The sequence below is a fragment of the Panthera onca genome, chromosome X (assembly GCF_046562875.1).
Source record: "Panthera onca isolate mPanOnc1 chromosome X, mPanOnc1 haplotype 2, whole genome shotgun sequence".
In the NCBI taxonomy this organism is placed as follows: Eukaryota; Metazoa; Chordata; class Mammalia; order Carnivora; family Felidae; genus Panthera; species Panthera onca.
The window spans coordinates 67508837-67516293 of NC_138357.1; the positions used below are offsets into that span (position 1 = coordinate 67508837).

At 39.4% G+C, this 7457-nt stretch overlaps 1 non-coding gene across 1 annotated transcript; it reads right to left on the reverse strand.

The window, feature by feature from the left end:
* Positions 1 to 6552: 6552 nt before the first annotated feature.
* On the reverse strand, positions 6553 to 6701 carry LOC145714808 (U12 minor spliceosomal RNA). Its single transcript, XR_014137003.1, has one exon. It is a non-coding gene; the product is annotated as a U12 minor spliceosomal RNA (small nuclear RNA).
* Between the last annotated feature and the right edge of the window lie 756 nt (positions 6702 to 7457).

The following is a 7457-nucleotide window of genomic DNA, read 5'->3' on the forward strand; positions in this document are numbered from 1 at the left end:
TTGAAAGTGTTGCTATAAACATTGGAGTACTAGTGCCCCTATGCATCACCACTCCTGTATCCCTTGAGTAAATTCCTAGCAGTGCTATTGTTGTGCCATTGGGAAGATCTATTTTTATTTTTTTGAGGAACCTCCACACTGTTTTGCAGAGCAGCTGCACCAGTTTGCATTCCCACCAACAGTGCAAGAGGGTTCCCGTTTCTCCACATCCTCGCCAGCATCTATAGTCTCCTGATTTGTTCATTTTAGCCACTCTGACTGGCGTGAGGTGGTATCTCAGTGTGCTGTTGATTTGTATTTCCCTGATGAGGAGAGACATTGAGCATCTTTTCATGTGCGTGTTGACCATCTGGGTGTATATTCATCTTTTCTGCCCATTTCTTCACTGAATTATTTGTTTTTTGGGTGTGGAGTTTGGTGAGTTCTTTATAGATTTTGGATACTAGCCCTTTGTCCAATATGTCATTTGCAAATATCTTTTCCCATTCCATCAGTTGCCTTTTAGTTTTGTTGATTGTTTCCTTTTCAGTGCAGAAGTTTTTTATCTTCTTGAGATCTCAATAGTTTACTTTTAATTTTAATTCCCTTGCCTTTGGAGATGTGTCAAATAAGAAATTGCTGCGGCTGAGGTCAGAGAGGTTTCTTCCTGCTTACTCCTCTAGGGTTTTGATGGTTTTCTGTCTCACATTCAGGTCTTTTATCCATTTTGAGTTTATTTTTGTGAATGGTGTAAGAAAGTGGTCTAGTTTCATTCTTCTGCATGTTGCTGTCCAGTTCTCCCAGTACCATTTGTGAAAAAGCCTGTCTTTTTTCCATTGGATATTCTTTCCTGCTTTGTCAAAGATCACTTGGCCATACATTTGTGGGTCCAATGCTAGAGTCTCTATTTTTTTCATTGGTCTACGGATCTGTTTTTGTACCAGTACCATGCTGTCTTGATGATTACAGCTTTGTAGTAGAGGCTAAAGTCTGGGATTATGATGCCTTCCGCTTTAGTCTTCTTCTTCAAAATTACTTTGGCTATTCGGGGTCTTTTGTGGTTTCATACAAATTTTAGGATTGCTTGTTCTAGCTTCGAGAAGAATGCTGGTGCAATTTTGATTGGGATTGCATTGAATGTGTAGATAGCTTTGGGTAGTATTAACATTTTAACAATATGTATTCTTCCAATCCATGAGTACGGAATGTTTTTCCATTTCTTTGTGTCTTCTTCAATTTCTTTCATAAGCTTTCTATAGTTTTCAGCATACAGATCTTTTACATCTTTGGTTAGGTTTATTCGTAGGTATTTTATCATTCTTGGTACAATTGTGAATGGGATCATTTTCTTGTCTTTTCTTTATTTGTCTTGATTTGTTTCATTATTAGTGTATAAGAATGCAACTGCTTTCTGTACATTAATTTTGTATCCTGCAACGTTGCTGAATTCATGTATCAGTTCTAGTAGACTTTTGGTGGAGTCTCTTGGGTTTTCCATGTATAATATCATGTCATCTGCAAAAAATGAAAGCTTGACTTCATCTTTGCCCATTTTGATGCCTTTGACTTCCTTTTGTTGTCTGATTGCTGATGCTAGAACTTCCAACACTATGTTAAACAACAGCAGTGAGAGTGGACAACCCTGTCATGTTCCTGATTTCAGGGGGAAAGCTCTCTGTTTTTCCCCATTGAGGATGATATTAGCTGTGGGCTTTTCATAAATGGCTTTGATGATATTTAAGTATGTTCCTTGTATCCCGACTTTCTCAAGGGTGTTTATTAAGAAAAGATGCTGAATTTTGTCAAATGCTTTTCTGCATCGATTGACAGGATCATATGGTTCTTATCTTTTCTTTATTAATGTGATGTATCACGTTGATTGATTTGCGAATGTTGAACCAGCCCTGCATCCCAGGAATGAATCCCACTTGATCATGGTGAATAATTCTTTTTATATGCTGTTGAATTTGATTTGCTAATATCTTGTTGAGAATTTTTGCATCCATATTCGTCAGGAATATTGGCCTGTAGTTCTCTTTTTTTACTGGGTCTCTGTTTGGTTTAGGAATCAAAGTAATGCTGGCTTCATAGAATGAGTCTGGAAGTTTTCCTTCCCTTTCTATTTTTTAGAATAGCTTGAGAAGGATAGGTATTATCTCTGCTTTAAACGTCGGGTAGAACTCCCCTGGGAAGCATTCTGGTCCTGGACTCTTATGTGTTGGGAGATTTTTGATCATAGATTCAATTTCGTTGGTGGTTATGGGTCTGTTCAAGTTTTCTATTTCTTCCTGTTTGAGTTTTGGAAGTGTGTGGGTGTTTAGGAATTTGTGCATTTCTTCCAGGTTGCCCATTTTGTTGGCATATAATTTTTCATAGTATTCCATAATTGCTTGTATTTCTGAGGGATTGGTTGTAATAATTCCATTTTCATTCATGATTTTATCTATTTGGGTCATCTCCCTTTTCTTTTTGAGAAGCCTGGCTAGAGGTTTATCAATTTGTTCATTTTTGTAAAAAAAAAAAAACCAAAAACAACTTGTGGTTTCATTGAGCTGCTCTACCATGTTTTTAGATTCTATATTTTTTTCTGCTCCAGTTTATTGTTTATCTTATTCTCCTGAGTTTCAGGTGACTTTGCTGTTCTGCTTCTATTTCCTTTAGGTGTGCTGTTAGATTTTGTATTTGGGATTTTTCTTGTTTCTTGAGATAGGCCTGGATTGCAATGTAGTTTCCTCTCAGGACTTCCTTCTCTGCATCCTAAAACATTTGGATTGTTTATTTTCATATTCATCTGTTTCCATATATTTTTCAATTTCTTCTCTAATTTCCTGGTTGACCCATTCATTCTTTAGTAGGGAGTTCTTTAATATCCATGCTTTTGGAGGTTTTCCAGACTTTTTCCTGTGGTTGATTTCAAGTTTCATAGCATTATGGTCTGACAGTGTGCATGGTATGATCTCAATTCTTGTATACTTATGAATGGCTGTTTTGTGACCCACTATGTGATCTATCTTGGAGAATGTTCCATGTGCACTTGAGGAGAAAGTACATCCTGTTGCTTTGGGATGCAGAGTTCTAAATATATCTGTCAACTCCATCTGGTCCAATGTATCATTCAGGGCCCTTGTTTCTTTATTGATCCTGTGTCTAGATGATCTATCCATTGTTGTAAATAGAGTACTAAATTCCCCTGCAATTACCACATTCTTATCAATATTGTTGCTTCTGTTTGTGATTATTGTTTTATATATTTGGGGGCTTCCGCATTTGGCACATATATATTTATAATTGTTAGCTCTTCATGATGGATATACCCTGTAATTATTATATAATGCCCTTCTTCATCTCTTGTTATAGCCTTTAATTTAAAGTCTAGTTGGTCTGATATAAGTATGGCTACTCCAGCTTTCTTTTGACTTCCAGTAGCATGATAGATAGTTCTCCATCCCTTTACTTTCAATCTGAAGGTGTCCTCAGGTCTAAAATTTGTCTCTTGTAGACAGCAAATAGATGGGTCTTGTATTTTATCCATTCTGATACCCTATGAATTTTGGTTGGAGCACTTAGTCCATTTATATTCAGTGTTATTATTGAAAGATACAGGTTTACAGTCATTGTGATGTCTGTAGGTTTCATGCTTGTAGTGATGTCTCTGGTACTTTGTGGTCCTTGCAACATTTCACTCACAGAATCGCCCTTAGGATCTCTTGTATGGCTGGTTTAGTGGTGATGAATTCCCTTAGTTTTTGTTTGTTTGTTTGTTTATTTGTTTTTTTGGGAAAAGCTTTATCTCTCCTTCTATTCTGAATGACAGACTTGTTGAATAAAGGATTTTTTGCTGCATATTTTTCCTGTTCATCACATTGAAGATTTCCTGCCATTCCTTTCTGGCCTGCCAAGTTTCAGCAGGTAGGTCTGCCACTAGTCTTATGGGTTTCCCTTTGTACGATAGAACCTGCTTATCCCTAACTGCTTTCAGAATTTTCTCTTTATCCTTGTATTTTGCCAGTTTCTCTATGATATGTCGTGTAGAGGCTCAATTCAAGTTACTTCTGAAGGGAGTTTTCTGTGCCTTTTTGATTTCAATGCCTTTTTTCCTTTCCCCCATCAGGGGTTTTCTCAGCTATGATTTCTTCAAGTACACCTTCAGCCCCTTTCTCTCTCTGTTCTCTTCTGGAATTCCTATCATAAGGATATTGTTCCATTTGATTGCATCACTTTGTTCTCTAATTGTCCCCTCATACTCCTGGATTTTTTTATCTCTCTTTTTCTCAGCTTCATCTTTTTCCATAATTTTACCTTCTAATTCACCTATTCTCTCCTCTGCCTCTTCAATCCATGCTGTGGTCACTTCCGTGTTATTTTGCACCTCATTTATAGCATTTTTTTGCTCCTCATGACGATTTCTTTGTCCCTTGATCTCTGTAGCAATAGATTCTCTGCTCTCCTCTATGGTTTTTTCAAGCCCAGCGATTAATTTTATGACTATTATTCTAAATTCTTATTCCATTATATTGCCAAAATCGTTTTTGATCAATTAATTAGCTGTTGCTACATCCTGGAGTTTCTTTTGAGGAGACTTCTTCCATTTAGTTATTTTGTGTATTCCCTGGAGTGGCTCCAAACTGCAGGCCACTTCCCCGTGCTGTCTGGAGTAAATTGTGTTGGTAAGCAGGCTGCAGTCAGACCCATGTCTGTCCTCCACCCACAGCTGGGGCCACAGTCAGACTGGTGTGTACCTTATCTTCCCCTCTCCCAGTGCAGGAATCACTTTGGGTTGGTGTGGCCCCTGTCTGGGCTATTTTCACTCTACCAGGCTTGTGGTTCTGCTTCAATGGGATCTGGAGTATTAGCTGGGGTGGTTCCACAAGGTGCACAGGGGTGGGAGGGGCAGGCTTAGTTCACTTTGCCATTGGTGGTCTCCCCTGCAGAGGGGCCCTGCAGCACCAGGAGGGAGGCAGACCCATAGGAGGGATGGATTCACATAAGCACAATGTTGGGAGTTAAGCGGTGCGAGTAAGTTTGGTGATGGGAACTGGTTCCCTTTGGAATTTCGTTTCTGGTGTGGGAGAGGGAGATGGCGCCTGCCAGTGCCTTTGTTCCCCACTGAGCTGAGCTCTGTCGTCCGGGGCTCAACACATCTCCCTCCCAGTGTCCTCTCGCTCTTCCGCTCTCCGAGCAGAGCTGCTGACTTATAACATTCCAGATATTAAGTCCCGCCCCCTGTCAGGACTCACGCAGTGGGCCCCTACACTCTTGCAAGCCAGACTTCAGGGGCTCTGCCTTGCAGGGTGGACTGCCCCTCCACCGCCCAGGCTCCCCCCCGCCTGTCTGTGTAGCGCGCACCACCTCTCCTCCCTTCCTACCCTCTTCTGTGGGCCTCTTTTCTATCCTTGGTCCTGGAGAGTCTGTTCTGCTAGTCTTCTGGAGGTTTGCTGGGTTATTTAGGCAGGTTTGGGTGGAATCTAAGTGATCAGCAGGATGAGGTAAGCCCAGCATCCTCCTAGGCTGCCATCTTCTCAATAAAATGTGATATTACCTTCCTAAAAATGTCTGTTTGCAAATATTGACTCATTATTTCTTCACAGTCATCCTCTGAGGTAAATCCTATTATTACAGATGAAGAAATTGAGACCCAGAGAAGTGAAATAACTTGCTGGAGAGCATTCAGATGGTAGGTGATCAAGCTAGGACTTTAATCTAAGTGGTCTGATTCCAGAGGCAATGCTCTCAGGGTACATTGGAGCCTTTTAAACACCAGAGGGTGGCGAGGGCAAGGGTAGGGCAACTACTGACATTCATGGTGACGTCCATGGCTTCCTAAATTCTACTCTTGAAACCATTATTATGCTATATGTTAAGTAACTTGGATTTAAATAAAATTTTTAAAAAAGGAAAAAAAGAAAAACCTGCTTTCATAGTAGCTGTGTCAATTTCCATTACCACCAACAGTACTAAGTATTCCCTTTTATCCACATCCTTGCCAACACTTGTTTGTTACATGTCTTTTTAATTATAGCCATTATGGCTGGTATAAGATATATCATTATGTTTCTGATTTGAATTTCCCTGTGATTAGTGATGTTGAGCATCTTTTCATGTGTCTGTTGGCCATCTGAATATCTTCTTTGGGAAAATGTCTGTTCAAATCCTCTGCCCATCTTTTTTAGAAGATTCAGGTAACACAAGGAGTAGGGAAGACAAATACAAACCACTCCAGGAGTTGCTGACCTTGGGCCCATAAATTTCTAGGGTTAATCCTCTTTGTTATAAGCACCTTCTCAATCTTGTTCACTACTGTCCTATCACTGTACTTTTTCAGTGTTTTTTAAAATATTTTAGCGTTTTTTATTTTTGAGAGAGAGAGAGAGAGAGAGAGACAGAATGTGAATGAGGGGAAGAGAGAGAGGGAGACACAGAATCCAAAGCAGGCTCCAGATTCTGAGCTGTCAGCACAGAGCCCTACCTGGGGCTCAAACCCAGGAATAGGAGATCAAGACATGAGCCAAAGTTGGATGCTTAGCCAACTTAACCACCCAGGCGCCCTTCTACTTTTTAAGTGTTAAAAGGGGATGGGCAGATGGTGACTCTCAGGCATGCTGAAAGTAGGTGAGTCACCTTAGAGGCAACCTTCAGCTGCTCATAAATTAGTCTCCCTTTAGCAGTGAGTATTTGGGTGTCACCTTGAATCGTTATTTTCCTTACTTATAAGTTTAAGGCATCCTCTGCCCTTTTTTTAATCTATTTTTTTTTTTTTTTGCTTCTGAGTTGTTATTCTTCATATATTTTTTATGTTAAATTTTTATCAGATACATGATATATTCTCCCATTCAGTAGGTTGCCTTTTCATTTTGTTAATGGTTTCCTTTGTTGTGCAGAAGCTTCTTATTTTTTACTTTATTATTTTTAAATACTTTTTAATGTTTATTTTTGAGAAAGAGACAGAGCACGAGTGGGGGAGGGGCAGAGAGAGAGAGGGAAACACAGAATACGAAACAGATTCCAGGCTCTGAGCTGTCAGCACAGAGCCCGACATGGGGCTCAAACTCACAGACTGGGAGATCATGGCCTGAGCTGAAGTCAGATGCCTAACTGACTGAGCCATCCAAGTGCCCCAGAAGCTTTTGATTTTAATTTAGTCCCATTCAATTATTTTTGCTTTGTTTTCCTTGCCTCTAAAGTCATATTTTTGAAAAAAATCACTAAGACAATTGTCAAGAAACATTCCATCTATGTTTTCTTCTGTCAGTTTTATGGTTTCAGGTCTTACATTAAAGCCTTTAATCCATTTTGAGCTCATTTTCATATATCATGTATGATAGTGCTCGAGTTTCATTATTTAGTATGTAGCTTTCCAGTTTCTCAACATCATTTATTGAAAAGAGATTCTTTTCCATTATATATTCTCGCCAACTTTGTCAAAATTTAATTGGCCATATAAGTGTGGGTTTATCTCTTGGCTTTTTATTTTGTTCCAT